Raw genomic sequence first — 15584 nt, 5'->3', positions numbered from 1 at the left:
TGATTTACAGCCAACGTCAGTTGAGCGTGGACAATTAGACCCAAATCGAAACATAACGTAAAAAAGAATGTTATTTTTTTTTTTATGATAGAATATAGTATTGTCATCAGTATGACATAAGTATACACAGTTTGCAGTAGATACCACATTGGGAAGTGGGTTAAAATTCAGTTACAAGATTTGAGGATACAGCAACAGAGTGAGTTAAATAAAAGTGTGTAATAATAAAATAAGTCAAATTTAAAATACTTTTTTTTAAAACACGCTTTAATGAAATGAACCGTACGAGTAATGGCAGAACTCCACAACTCCAGGAAGTGGCCCCGAAGCTTGCCATAGCGGTGATGAAATGTACCGTACTAGTAATGGCAGAACTCCACAACTCCAGGAAGTGGCCCCGAAGCTTGCCATAGCGGTGATGAAATGTACCGTACTCGTAGTGGCAGAACTGCACGACTCCAGGAAGTGGCCCCGAAGCTTGCCATAACGTAAGGGGCCGTGGTGATTTACAGCCAACGTCAGTTGAGCGTGGACAATTAGACCCAAATCGAAACATAACGTAAAAAAGAATGTTATTTTTTTTTTAATGATAGAATATAGTATTGTCATCAGTATGACATAAGTATACACAGTTTGCAGTAGATACCACATTGGGAAGTGGGTTAAAATTCAGTTACAAGATTTGAGGATACAGCAACAGAGTGAGTTAAATAAAAGTGTGTAATAATAAAATAAGTCAAATTTAAAATACTTTTTTTTTTAAAACACGCTTTAATGAAATGAACCGTACGAGTAATGGCAGAACTCCACAACTCCAGGAAGTGGCCCCGAAGCTTGCCATAGCGGTGATGAAATGTACCGTACTAGTAATGGCAGAACTCCACAACTCCAGGAAGTGGCCCCGAAGCTTGCCATAGCGGTGATGAAATGTACCGTACTCGTAGTGGCAGAACTGCACGACTCCAGGAAGTGGCCCCGAAGCTTGCCATAACGTAAGGGGCCATGGTGATTTATAGCCAACGTCAGTTGAGCGCGGACAATTAGACCCAAATCGAAACATAACATAAAAAAATAATGTAATTTTTTGTTTTGATAGAATATAGTATTGTCATCAGTATGACATAGGTATACACAGTTTGCAGTAGATACCACATTGGGAAGTGGGTTAAAATTGAGTTACAAGATTTGAGGATACAGCAACAGACAGAGTGAGTTAAATAAAAGTGTGTAATAATAAAATAAGTAATATTTAAAAAACTTTTTTAAAAATACTCTTTAATTAAATGAACCGTACGAGTAATGGCAGAACTCCACAACTCCAGGAAGTGGCCCCGAAGCTTGCCATAGTGGTAATGAAATGTACCGTACTCGTAATGGCAGAACTCCACGACTCCAGGAAGTGGCCCCGAAGCGTACCATAACGTAAGGGGCCGTGGTGATTTACAGCCAACGTCAGTTGAGCGTGGACAATTAGAACCAAGCCGAAACATAACATATAACAAAGAATGTTTAAAAAAATATATTTTTTATAATAGAATATAGTATTGTCATCAGTATGACATAAGTATACAAAGTTTGCAGGAGATACCACATTGGGAAGTGGGTTAAAATTGATAAAAAAATAATACAATTTGGGGAAATGCGTAATTCGCGGAAATTATGCTAATGTATGTAATTATATGCATTAATTATGATAATCACGGAGATAATCGTATTCATTTATGCGAATGCTTGCGATTATGTTAATTGGTGCAGTTATGATAATTAGGCTTAGCTTCGTTATCCAGAGTTGTATCAATCAGGATAAAACGATTATCTTTGATTAAACATTTATTGATTATCTTAGTGTGTTTATGTTATGTTAGGTCTCCAAATTCATATTTCAACGCAGGATACAGTTCTTATAAATAAGAGTTTTGGATGGACTTGGAAAGAAACACTCAACCACTTTGTGTTAAGCAATTTTAATTCTAAACAAACATATGAAACTCTAATATGCAAAGGCAAAAGTATACGTCAATAGATTCATCGGCAAGATTATGCAATTAACGAAAATAACTGACTAAAACACTTCTTATTCATGTAACTCGACGGCAGCAACTGCTTTGCACGATCAGTTGATATTGAACGCACCACCTTGAAATGGCAACCCTTTTCGAAACACAAAGATAACTTTTTGAAATAGTTTTCTTCGTGTGCGTGTTGTGTGTGCGTTGTATTGTTCCCTTGATAATTGTTTTAAGCAGAGGCAGGGCGCTGTGTCGGAGCTTGTGGGGTGGGGGAGGGGTATACAACCAGCTCTTCAGAGGCTCCCTCTCGCTTGGGCGTGGCCGCAGCGAGCCCGTCGCCGGCTTTTTCTCTCCGCAGCTAGATTGAGCGGCGTTGGCACGATGTCCTCGAAGAGGCTCGGTGGCTTGATGCTCGGTGGCGCCCGGGTGGTGCTGCTCGGGCACTCTCTCTCTCCACTGCTAGATGAGTGGTGTCGGCACGACGCTCGCCGTCATGGTGCGCGATGATTCCGTCGTCGGAGTGCGCACAGCTCCTCCACTGCTGGATGACGAGTCGGCACGACGCTCGCCGTCGTGGTGCGATGATTCCGTCGTCAGATAGCGCGCAGCTCCTCCACTGCTGGATGACGAGTCGGTTCTCATCTGGGTGCTGGTCGATGTGTGTGTGTATTAAACACACGGCGCATTCGATTGCGCTCTCCTCTTCCTCACGGGCGGCCGATCAGGCTCTTTCCACAGCTCCGTTCTCTCTGGCGATGCACGATGGCTCTCGTCGCTCATCCGCTGCTGCTGATCCTCTGCGATGCTCGCTTGGTCGATGCTTGGCGATTTCTGCCCTTTTCTCCAGGTTGATTGCTTGTTGTCGCAACTCTGTCGGCTCATACCGAACTCAGCCCCTAACGACCCCTCCTCGTCCCATCTCCCCTAGATGCACGGCACCCATGGTTGGTGTTGATGCCTCGGCAAGCCTCCGCCCCAACTCCCTTGCGAGCCTCCCTCGCAACGCTGTGTCGCAAGCCGAGTCACAAGACTGAGCGCGACTCGAACCAGACTGACTGCGTGATGTACATTTGTGCTTAAATCCCAAAAACGTGAAAAAAAAACAGACGCTAGGAATGCCAGGCACAGACCCCCCCCCCTCGCGACCCTTTGACCCCTCCTTCCCCTGAGTGGGTCATCCCGAGGCCAGACACCGCCATACGTATTTCATGGCAGGCATGTGTTTGTGCCGAACCGTTGGAAGACAAAGGTGGCGGGGAGGTCCTGACGTTTGCTGTTTTTGATGGCATTCCACGTTTTCCAGATGCCAGGCGTGGAATATGACGAGTAGTGGGTTGTTTTCATTATTTAATTTTTAAAAATATATATATTTTGGCCTAAATATTCTTAATATATTTTTTTGGAAAAAGGGGCATAAATACAACAGAGGATACAACAACAGACAGAGTGAGCTAAATAAAAGTGTGTAATAATAAAATAAGTCATATTAAAAAAAAACTTTTTTTAAAACACGCTTTAATGAAATTAACTGTACGAGTAATGGCAGAACTCCACAACTCCAGGAAGTGGTCCTGAAGCTTGCCATAACGTAAGGGGCCGTGGTGATTTATAGCCAACGTCAGTTGAGCGTGGACAATTAGACCCAAGCCGAAACATAACATATAAAAAAGAACGTTTAAAAATATTTTTATTTTATTTTTATGATAGAATATCTTATTACAGCCAACGTCAGTTGAGCGTGGACAATTAGACCCAAGCCGAAACATAACATATAAAAAAGAACGTTTAAAAATATTTTTATTTTATTTTTATGATAGAATATAGTATTGTCATCAGTATGACATACAGTGAGGGAAAAAAGTATTTGATCCCCTGCTGATTTTGTACGTTTGCCCACTGACAAAGAAATGATCAGTCTATAATTTTAATGGTAGGTTTATTTGAAGAGTGAGAGACAGAATAACAACAAAAAAATCCAGATAAACGTATGTCAAAAATGTTATAAATTGATTTGCATTTTAATGAGGGAAATAAGTATTTGACCCCTCTGCAAAACATGACTTAGTACTTGGTGAAAAAACCTTTGTTCGCAATCACAGAGGTCAGATGTTTGTTGTAGTTGGCCACCAGGTTTTCACACATCTCAGGAGAGATTTTGTCCCACTCCTCTTTGCAGATCTTCTCCAAGTCATTAAGGTTTCGAGGCTGACGTTTGGCAACTCGAACCTTCAGCTCCCTCCACAGATTTTCTATGGGATTAAGGTCTGGAGACTGGCTAGGTCACTACAGGACCTTAATGTGCTTCTTATTGAGCTACTCCTTTGTTGCCTTGGCCGTGTGTTTTGGGTCATTGTCATGCTGGAATACCCACCCACGACCCATTTTCAATGCCCTGGCTGAGGGAAGGAGGTTCTACCCAAGATTTGACGGTACATGGCCCCGTCCATCGTCCCTTTGATGCGGTGAAGTTGTCCTGTCCCTTTAGCAGAATAACACCCCCAAAGCATAATGTTTCCACCTCCATGTTTGACGGTGGAGATGGTGTTCTTGGGGTCATAGGCAGGATTTCTCCTCCTCCAAACACGGCGAGTTGAGTTGATGCCAAAGAGCTCCATTTTGGTCTCATCTGACCACAACACTTTCACCCAGTTGTCCTCTAAATCATTCAGATGTTCATTGGCAAACTTCAGACGGGCATGTATATGTGCTTTTTTAAGCAGGGGGACCTTGCGGGCGCTGCAGGATTTCAGTCCTTCACGGCGTAGTGTGTTACCAACTGTTTTCTTGGTGACTATGGTCCCAGCTGCCTTGAGATCATTGACAAGATCCTCCCGTGTAGTTCTGGCCTGATTCCTCACCGTTCTCATGATCATTGTAATTCCACGAGGTGAGATCTTGCATAGAGCCCCAGGCCGAGGGAGATTGACAGTTATTTGTGTTTTTTCCATTTGTGAATAATCGCACCAACTGTTGTCACCTTCTCACCAAGCTGCTTGGCGATGGTCTTGTAGCCCATTCCAGCCTTGTGTAGATCTACAATCTTGTCCCTGACATCCTTGGAGAGCTCTTTGGTCTTGGCCATGGTGGAGAGTTTGGAATCTGATTGATTGATTGCTTCTGTGAACAGGTGTCTTTTATACAGGTAACAAGCTGAGATTAGAAGCACTCCCTTTAAGAGTGTGCTCCTAATCTCAGCTCGTTACCTGTATAAAAGACACCTGGGAGCCAGAAATCTTTCAGATTGAGAGGGGGTCAAATACTTATTTCCTTCATTAAAATGCAAATCAATTTATAACATTTTTGACATGCGTTTTTCTGGATTTTTTTGTTGTTATTTTGTCTCTCACTGTTCAAATAAACCTACCATAAAAATTATAGACTGATCATTTCTTTGTCAGTGGGCAAACGTACAAAATCAGCAGGGGATCAAATACTTTCTTCCTTCACTGTAAGTATACAATTTGCAGTCGATACCACATTGGGAAGTGGGTTAAAATTAGAGTTACAAGATTTGAGGTTACAACAACAGAGTGAGTTAAATAAAAGTGTGTAATAATAAAATAAATAATATATTTTTTTAAACACGATTTAATGAAATGTACCGTACGAGTAATGGCAGAACTCCACAACTCCAGGAAGTGGCCCCGAAGCTTGCCATAGCGGTAATTAAATGTACCGTACTCGTGAAGTATTGGAAATGACGGCAGGAACTTCTTGACGGGTAACACACTTTTATTAAATCTTGACGTGTCACAATACAACGTGTGGTCTCTATTCTTCTGACTATACACTCCACTTAACTCGTGTAGACTCTATGCCTCTGGCTACACACACTTCACTTGACTCGTGTAGACCCTATGCCTCTGGCTACACACACTTCACTTGACTCGTGTAGACCCTATGCCTCTGGCTACACACAATGCACTTGACTCGTGTAGACCCTATGCCTCTGGCTACACACCATGCATTCGACTCGTGTAGACCCTATGCCTATGGCTACACACAATGCATTCGCCTCTGGGTTACACAGAGTCCCGGTCCCGTTAGGACAGCGGGACTAGGTACCGCAGGGCCCTATCTCTTCATCCCCGTCTTCAGTCTTCGCTGGTTACATACTGCCTTTACGCCTGTGTGCATCCCCTTTTATAGCCCCTGCTCACGGGAGACGGAGCTGATGCGGACGTCGACGTGAGCATCGCTCCTTAGTTAACCAATGACGACGCGCTATCTCTACGATCCGTTTTCCCCCGCGCGTGCTAACACTACTCAACCAATCACACCGCGCTGCCACCCGATCACTCCCTCTCAGCGCGTCACCGGCACACAGCCAATCAGCACCACGTAACCCACGACCCCGCGCTGACCCCTGATCCTCCACCGTCAGCGCGCGTCACCACATACACAGCCAATCACTACGCGCTGGCACACGATCCCTACCCCAGCGCGTATCACCACTACATCACCCCCTCCCACATAGCTCGCAGCCGGCCCGGCTGCTAACCAACAACACAACCCAACGTCAACGCAATAAAAAAACCCCACCCCCCAGTGTGCCCCGTAACGCAACAACAACAACACAACAGCAACACTTAAATAAGAAGCAATGTACAGCCCGACGAACAACACAATAAAAGCGAACTCCAGAAAACGAACGCGCCAAGTGTCCCGGTGACTAAACGCAGTGACGAGGCGCTCCGGCTGCCTCGACTCCTCACGTGGTAGGTCATAAAAAGTAGCGCGACCTAGCGCGAGTCCGTCTGGCCGGTCCGTCGTATGGGACGGGACGCTGACGACCGTCCGGTGGCTCCGGCAGCTCTAGACGGCGCGGATCGGGCCTGGAAGGACCGGCCCCGCCGCGCAGATCCGGCCGCCGGTGGTCGGCAGCTGTCAGTTCCGAGACACCTGGGAGCGGATCAGGCGGAGACATTTCCCCCTTAGGGTCGTCGGTCACGTCACATGCTCGGCCCTCACGACACAAGGGGAGGCCATATGGAGGCGAGAACGGTTTCAGTCGGGAGGGGTGGACGTACCAACGGCGCTTTCCCCATTTTATCTGAATGCACTGGGGGCGTGCAACCCGCACGACCTCCACGGGTCCCCGCCATGGCTTCAACAATTTAGGCGACGTAGCCAAAGGTGCCTGAGGGCAATGCAGCCAGGCCCTGTCACCTGGTTCCCAGTTGTGCACGGACACCTTCCGTGCACGCAACCGCTCGTTTGCAATTTGGCGAGCCCGCGAATTAAGCCGTGCGGCCTCCCTTGCCTCCGTCAGCTTATGAATATAAATTTAATATGCTCTGCCAATTTCGAATTAGTTCGTGGTGCGGGCAGGCCCAGCTGCGTTTCCATGGGCGGGTCGGCTTCCCGACCGTACATCAGATAGAACGGGGAAAATCCCGTAGCTGCATGGGGGGCCATTCTATACGCGGCGAGGACCCCAGGGACCTGCAGGTCCCAATCAACATGTGCCTCACACACCTGCTGGCACAGCATAGAAGTCAATGTCCTGTGGAGTCTCTCCACCATCCCGTCCGTCTGCGGGTGGTACGGGGAGGTACGCACCTTCTTAGTACCCAACAGGTCGCACACCTCTTGCAGCAATTTACTTGAAAAATTTTTCCCTTGGTCGGTCAGCAAGCGTTCGGGAGCCCCCTTGTCGAGGACGTAGCCCTGGACAAAGGCGTCCGTCACAGCCGCCGCCGACTGGTTGGCGAGTGGCCACGCCATAGGCCACCGGGTAAAATATTCGACCCCCACCAACAGGTACTTATTACCCCTAGGCGTGACTGGAAAAGGCCCCAGAATATTGAGCGCAACGAGCTCGTTAGTGCGCAAGACCTGAATAGATTGCAGCGGTGGATTAGCTGCCACGGGCGGTGGTTTCCGTCTGGCGCACTCAACACATCCCTTCAGAATATTCACCACGTCACTCCCCATCCCCGGCCAATAATAGTCACGCTGAAGCAGGGCAAGCGTTTTGTTTACTCCCAAATGCAAGAGGCGTTCGTGTGCGGCCAAGACAACTTTCCCCCTCACAGCAGAAGACACCACAATCGCGTGTCGCCGGGACAAACTGTCCCATCTCATTAACAGGCCTTGCTTAAGTACGTAGGAGCCAGTCCGTTCCTGGTCCCCTTCGGAACCCCCCGTCCTGCGGCGCAATGCTAGCAGGGAGCTGTCCGCCATTTGGAGACGGCCCCACTCAATCAGCGACAGTGAGAGCAGCGAGTCCTGACCCCCTGGGGTAGCGGGAACATCCCCAATTGGTGTGCCCGCGGTCGCAACCAATGCCCCCATACCTTCCGTAACTGGCGGTTTACAGCGCGCCGATCCCGATAAGCACGCACATTTGTGACAAGGCAACAATCGCGACAGAGCATCGGCATTTGTGTGTCGCAACCCCTTACGGTATGTAGTCGTGAACTGATAGTCCTGGAGGACTTCCAACCACCGTGACAATTGGCCCGAGGGCTGGGCGACCCGCAATGAATACTGGAGCGCCGCGTGGTCCGTCTGGACCGTAAAGTGACGACCATAGAGATATGGTCTGAATTGTTGTACGAAAAAAACAATGGCAAGCAGCTCGCGACGGGTGACGCAGTAGCGCTGCTCTGCCGGCGACAACACCCTGCTACCATAGGCGACCACCCGTTCGACCCCCCCAACGACTTGGGACAGCACCCCCCCAATGCCCGTGTTGCTAGCATCCGTGTCTAACAAGAAGGGACTCGCAAAGTCAGGATAGCGCAAGGGTGGGGCACCCACCAAGGCGTCCCGGAGGGAGCAGAATGCAGCCTCCTCCTCCGGTCCCCATCGGAACGTCACTCCTTTCGCCGTTAGAGCGTGCAAGGGTTTTGCAATGGTGGCGAAGTGCTCAACGAATCGGTGATAATAAGAAGCAAAACCGATGAAACTGCGCACGTCCGAAACTGACGTGGGCGTCGGCCATGAACTGACACAGTCCGTCTTCGCGGGATCGGTAGAAATCCCCGAAGAGTTGACAATGTGACCCAAGTATCTAACGGATTTACGAAGAAGGTGGCATTTGGCCGGTTTAAACTTTAATTTAGCCGATCGCATTCGCAAGAACACCCCTCTCAATCGCTGGAGGTGTTCCTCAAACGTTTTACTGAAAACAATGACATCGTCAAGGTAAATCAAGCACGTATCCCATTGCAAGCCCGACAAAACCAACTCCATAAGGCGCTGAAACGTCGCAGGAGAGGAGTGAAGTCCCATGGGTAACCGGTTAAACTGAAACAGGCCCCCTGGAGTCCGAAATGCTGTCTTAGGTTTAGACTCTTCGTCGAGTGGCAACTGCCAGAATCCGGATAATAAATCAAGAGTCGAAAAGTATCGCGCACCGGACAATGCATCGAGGGACTCGTCCATCCTGGGGAGCGGATACGCGTCGGCCACAGAGATCTTATTCAGGCGGCGGAAATCTACGCAAAATCGCAAGGACCCGTCCTGCTTTTTAACGAGCACAATAGGTGCTCCCCAAGGACTGGAAGAAGGCGAAATAATGTCGGCTTCTAGCATATCGTTAACGGCCGACTGAACATGTTCCTTCTCAGCAGGACTCAGTCGGAAGGGATTTAGCCTGACCGGTGCCGCATCGCCCGTTTCAATGTGGTGGCGTAACAGGTCCATGCACCCAATGTCATACTTATGTTTACTGAACACATCCGAAAATTCTATCAGCAACCCGCGCAGCGCACCCAACTGTACCGCTGACAAATCGTCAGAATCCGCGCACAGCGAATCGACCCATTCGAGGTCCTCCTTCGGTTTAACGTTTTGCGTGGGACTCGGATCAGCCTGCGCAACTAGCCGCTCTTCCGCAGGGACCCGTGCCGCGTGAGCTAGCACGGTGCCCTGCTGAATGACGGCCGGCCGCGACCCAGCGTTTAAAACCATCACAAACGGATCCCTGTCAGCCCCAACCAAAGTGTGAGCCACCGACAAATCGAGACCTCCAACAGCCCTATTAGAAGGACCCAAAAGCATGCCTTGATCCGAGGTCTCCCTCACCCATGGTTTCCGCAACCGGAGGGGAATTAACATTTGTGAACCCGGGGGCACGTGCACGGTCTGTGTTGCTAACGCTTGTATCGTAGCGCACGCCGTCCGAATTTCAGTAGGGTTCGTCAAAAATGAAATACGGCGACCCGATGGTAGTTCAATGCAACGCTGATCAATGAGAATTTTGATGGGCATTTTTGCCAAAAAATCAGTGCCCAATAGACAAGGAACCGCCAGGGAGGACGAAACGAAAACGGGTCCCGACAATTTGATATCTCCAATGCAAATGGACGCCTTAATCTGACCGATAATGCCCAACGATCCCCCATTAGCGGCGTAAAATGGCACATCCACTGGAAGCAGCGGACGACATTGTACAGGGAGAATGTTGTAAATGAGGTCCGATATAATAGTCGCCGATGCCCCCGTGTCCACTAACACCCTGACCTCGACCCCATCAATAGATCCCGTAACGACGGATGAACCCGCTGAGGCAGCCACTATTCTGTGCCCCAACTCCGACCATTTAATGTCTCCCCGGTCCCGGCCGAACCCCCCTCGCCGAACCGAATCCCCGAACCCTAACCGGCTCTCCTCTGCGGCAACGCGACGGCCCATGCGTGTCGAGTATGCGGGCCGAGCATGTGAGGTGCCGCGACTTGCCGGGGTTTGTAGGGATGACTTGGGGCCTTGTTCGTCGTCCAGCCGAGGTCCCATGGCGCGCTGACGTGGGGCGCGGCAACCGGACGCCACGTGGCCCCGGAGGCCGCAGTTATAACACGTGATGAGGGTCGTCGGAGATCTCGGTTGCTCCAGCTTGCGGGCCGATCGCAGAGGCGAACGACCCCCCGACCTCCAGTCCCCCGGTCGTCCCGCGGTGAACGCCTCCTCTCGTGGGCTGACGACTTGGGGTTCGGTGACTACCGGGCCCGGAGCTGAGGCCACGGCAGCGTTGCAGACGACCCCCTGTTTACGTTGAAGGACCTCGTGCGCTTGTATACTTGTAGCGACCCGCAAGGAAGAAATATCGATCTCGTCGGCCGTGTTGATGGAGAACCCCAGGTCCTGCGCCAACTTGAGCAGTTGCTCCAAAACCATCGCATCTTTGCCCTCCTCGTCCATACGAGGGAACGCGGCGTCGGCGAGAGCCAGCAACGCCGTGCGATAGGCGAGCACAGTCTCCGTGTCCGCCTTCCGCCTTGCATAAAAATGATGGCGACACGCCGAGGGAGGACCGTAGACCTTGGCCATGAGAGCCAGCGCATCCTTGAGCGTGGAGCGGTCCGACCTGCATGCGGACGTGAAGGCCGCGAGCGCGTTGTCGTCCAGCATGGCAGGCAGTGCCCGCAGCACCGTAGCGTCGGACCAGGCGGACATCTCCTGATGCGCCAAAAACCTGCGCTGAAATTGGCCCCAGTCCCCGCCTTCCGCCTTGAAGGCTGACAATGTGGGAAGGCGCTGTTGAAAGATGAAGTCGTCCTCTGCCTCGTGGTTCCTCTCCGCCGCCCCGTCGGCGTGCAAGATGGCGGCCCCAGTGGCGGGTGTCTGATGGCGGTCCGCAGCGCGCGCCGGTGACGCAAGCGGGCGCGCCTGGAGAACCGCCGCCACGTGGTGGTGTCCGTTCCCGCCAAAAGTTGGCGCAGATGAAATGGCGGGAATCGCCAAGTCATTTTGGCGGGAATCTGCGGGGCGACCCTGTAGAATGTCCGCCGCCGTCCCCGCTCCTCCCGACGAGCTGATCTCCGCCAGGATGGACGCGGCGGCGAGCAGCAGCTCCGCCAGACGGGAGTGCGCCTCGCGGAGCACGGCATCGGTCCCCCGTCGCTCGTCCGGCACCGTCGGCGGATCCTGCAGCGTGGGCAATTCTTCGTCCTCACCCCCCGATGCCAGCTGGCCCGAGTCGTCAAGGTTGTCCCCGCGGTCAATCCCGTGGGTCCGACAGGTCTTCCTTGTATCCATGCTTGGAAGACCGTTTCACTTCTGACGCCAGTTGAAGTATTGGAAATGACGGCAGGAACTTCTTGACGGGTAACACACTTTTATTAAATCTTGACGTGTCACAATACAACGTGTGGTCTCTATTCTTCTGACTATACACTCCACTTAACTCGTGTAGACTCTATGCCTCTGGCTACACACACTTCACTTGACTCGTGTAGACCCTATGCCTCTGGCTACACACAATGCACTTGACTCGTGTAGACCCTATGCCTCTGGCTACACACCATGCATTCGACTCGTGTAGACCCTATGCCTATGGCTACACACAATGCATTCGCCTCTGGGTTACACAGAGTCCCGGTCCCGTTAGGACAGCGGGACTAGGTACCGCAGGGCCCTATCTCTTCATCCCCGTCTTCAGTCTTCGCTGGTTACATACTGCCTTTACGCCTGTGTGCATCCCCTTTAATAGGCCCTGCTCACGGGAGACGGAGCTGATGCGGACGTCGACGTGAGCATCGCTCCTTAGTTAACCAATGACGACGCGCTATCTCTACGATCCGTTTTCCCCAGCGCGTGTTAACACTACTCAACCAATCACACCGCGCTGCCACCCGATCACTCCCTCTCAGCGCGTCACCGGCACACAGCCAATCAGCACCACGTAACCCACGACCCCGCGCTGACCCCTGATCCTCCACCGTCAGCGCGCGTCACCACATACACAGCCAATCACTACGCGCTGGCACACGATCCCTACCCCAGCGCGTATCACCACTACACTCGTAATGGCAGAACTCTACGACTCCAGGAAGTGGCCCCGAAGCTTGCCATAACGTAAGGGGCCGTGGTGATTTACAGCCAACGACGGTTGAGCGTGGACAATTAGACCCAAGCCGAAACATAACATATAAAAAAGAACGTTTACAAATATTTATATTTATTTTTTTATGATAGAATATAGTATTGTCATCAGTATGACATACGTATACACAGTTTGCAGTCGATAACACATTGGGAAGTGTGTTAAAATTGAGTTACAAGATTTGAGGATAAGACAACAGACAGAGTTGAGGATACAACATACAGAGTTGAGGATACAACATACAGAGTTGAGGATACAACAGACAGAGTTCAGGATACAACAGACAGAGTTGAGGATACAACAGACAGAGTTGAGGATACAACAGACAGAGTGAGTTAAATAAAAAAAGCGTGTAATAATAAAATAGCCTTAACGGCGAGACCTGCACCCAGGGTCCTGCCACAGTTCATCTCCTTTGTTTGTGTAGCATCAGCATCTGTTTGCACAGCGGATCAAGGCTCATCCACCGGAGGGGAGGTGTGCATATTCAGACAGATATTTGTATCGGTCGCCTTTCTGTGCAACGAGCGCCTGCACGTGTTCGCGCGTGCACCCTTCCACCTCCGCATGAGTGATGGTGTACGTGGGAGTGTGTGGGATAACTCCGGGCGGTGGTGAGCCAGCCAGCGAGCCATGTCCCTCAGAGAGGACACTGGTGCGGGGGGGGGCGATCGGCGGGGGCCCGGCGAGAGGCGGCCGACGAGGAGGAGGGGGGAGTGGAGGGGGTGGACGCCCCGCCCGCTCACGGGAGCAGGGAGGTGGGCGTCAGCCCCCACAGTTGCTGCTCGCTAACAGCACTTGCCCCAAAAGTCTGTTAAGGCTACACGGGGGATATTTGTTCGTGTTCGAAAGGGGCATTAGGGTGAGGAGGGACGTGGCACTTCCTCTGAGACTGCAGGGCACGCGGAGTCGGCTGAAGTGACGTGCGTTTGAGTGTAAGTGTAACGCGCACATTCACTAGTCTGTTTTATATCGTTGATGAATCGACCTTTACATATATATGATTCAACACTTTTGTCAATCGCGCTGTGGCCTTAAAATAAACAAATATATTCAAAATGTCACGTTTTCGGGAAATAGCCCCTTCATATCACGTAAACAGATGCCAGAGACACAGTGTATACTATTAATAATAGGGGTCGGAGGCTAACACCAAGTGTGCTTGATGAGAAATCAAATGTAATATATTTCCTGTTGGGCAGTGTCTGTGTTTTTATGAATATTCGCCTTGTTTGTAATTTGTGCACGACTGCGGCAGCATCGGCATATGGGATTTATGTATGTATTTATTAATTTTATCACAAGGAGCCTTTTCGCAATAGAATCGCGTCGAAATGCTGCGACAGACAAAACAATGTCAACACGGAAAAAGACAACCTGGCAGTGAACAACACAATCTTAACTCTGACAAGTGAACAGAAGATGATTATAATAGAGGTTTTTTTTACGGTCAGATCACGTGAATATAAATGTGTAGTTAAACCGACCACTACCCAACAAATTCAATTAGTAAGGTTTGTCACGTAAAACGAACATGCTAATTCGTTACTAGTACAGCACACTGGTGTGTTGGAGAGTAAATCCACAACATTTACAAGCTGAGTACGACGTTTCCCTGTAATTACAACCAGCACCATCAGGCGGACAACCAGATTTTTGATAAATCCTCCTGTTTCGTTCCTTAAATGGAGGGATAGATGTGATGAAGTCACTTGTGAGCCCTTCACGTGAGAAGGGGCAGAGGGGCTTAATGAATGTATCTACATTACAATGGGTATCCATTTCGTGGTAAATACAAGATGATTAATTATCATATGAATATCAATTACGTGTTTGCTATGAATAAAGCAATTATTACAATAGGAAAGAGCAATATTCTGAGAGGACTCTACAATAAGACGACAATACGTACGTTAGTACATCACAGACAATCAGTGGTAGGGTGTGAAAAAAACCTGATGTATTCAGATGGATATATGGACGTATTGGCGGTACACCAGTGCAGCATGATACACCGGTTCTCATAAAACAGTCTAAAAGAAAAATTAATGAGCACATCTGTTTATCAGTCTTTAATTAACCATGTCGGAAAGTTTGACGCGATTTTAAGGTTAATTCATGCAACGTTCGTCTTCCGAAAGGTGCGTTGAACTGGTTTTGACGCATCACCACCCCGCGAGATATTTTATATACCACGCACAACGGATGTACCGCCAATACGGTCATATTAGATTTGAAGTTTCCGTGACTGCAGGGATCCAGACTCTTTGGTTCTTTCGGTAAAGTCACGTAGGTAGAAAATAAAATAAATTAAAACACCATTATTTAATACCTACGTGACTTTACCGAAAGAACCAAAGAGTACGGTCATATTCTCTTCAGGTGCGACGCGTGCCTGTGGGTTGATTCAAGGCTATGCGGGAGGTCTTTGTTTGTCTTTGTTTGGGTGGGGGGGGGGTACTTATTGTTCACGCGCATCCGATAACGAGCTTTGCCATCGTTTTATCGGCTTTAGCGTCTCGCTGCACGACAAGGGCTTTACTGGGTTCACAGATGACGAGCGTTGTGTAATTGAAGCGTTCAGCACCGACACGGAGATCAGTTTAGAACGTTCTGCTGAGCCTTAATCCTTTACAAGTGAAACATTTCGGACAGAACATTTTTTTCTAGATCTTGATTTATACATAAATATTCGACTCGAGTGGTCTGTACATATGTAGTGGTGATACGCGCTGGGGTGGGGA

The 15584-nt window shown here is 49.5% G+C and overlaps 1 protein-coding gene across 2 annotated transcripts in view; it reads left to right on the top strand.

Moving 5' to 3' along the window:
- The first annotated feature begins 13624 nt into the window (after positions 1–13624).
- Positions 13625–15584, top strand: part of LOC133358643 (galactosylgalactosylxylosylprotein 3-beta-glucuronosyltransferase 1-like) — a 48891-nt gene continuing 46931 nt past the window's right edge. For both annotated transcript variants that reach the window (XM_061577032.1, XM_061577031.1), the window contains exon 1: positions 13625–13775. The gene's annotated coding sequence lies outside the window, so the exon portion shown is untranslated. The remainder of the gene's footprint in view (positions 13776–15584) is intronic.

This window comes from Lethenteron reissneri, chromosome 63 (genome assembly GCF_015708825.2).
Source record: "Lethenteron reissneri isolate LAM-NWPU_2019-01 chromosome 63, ASM1570882v1, whole genome shotgun sequence".
NCBI lineage: Eukaryota > Metazoa > Chordata > Hyperoartia > Petromyzontiformes > Petromyzontidae > Lethenteron > Lethenteron reissneri.
Note: the sequence above shows the minus strand (reverse complement) of the source record. Positions and strands in the feature narration are given on the sequence as shown.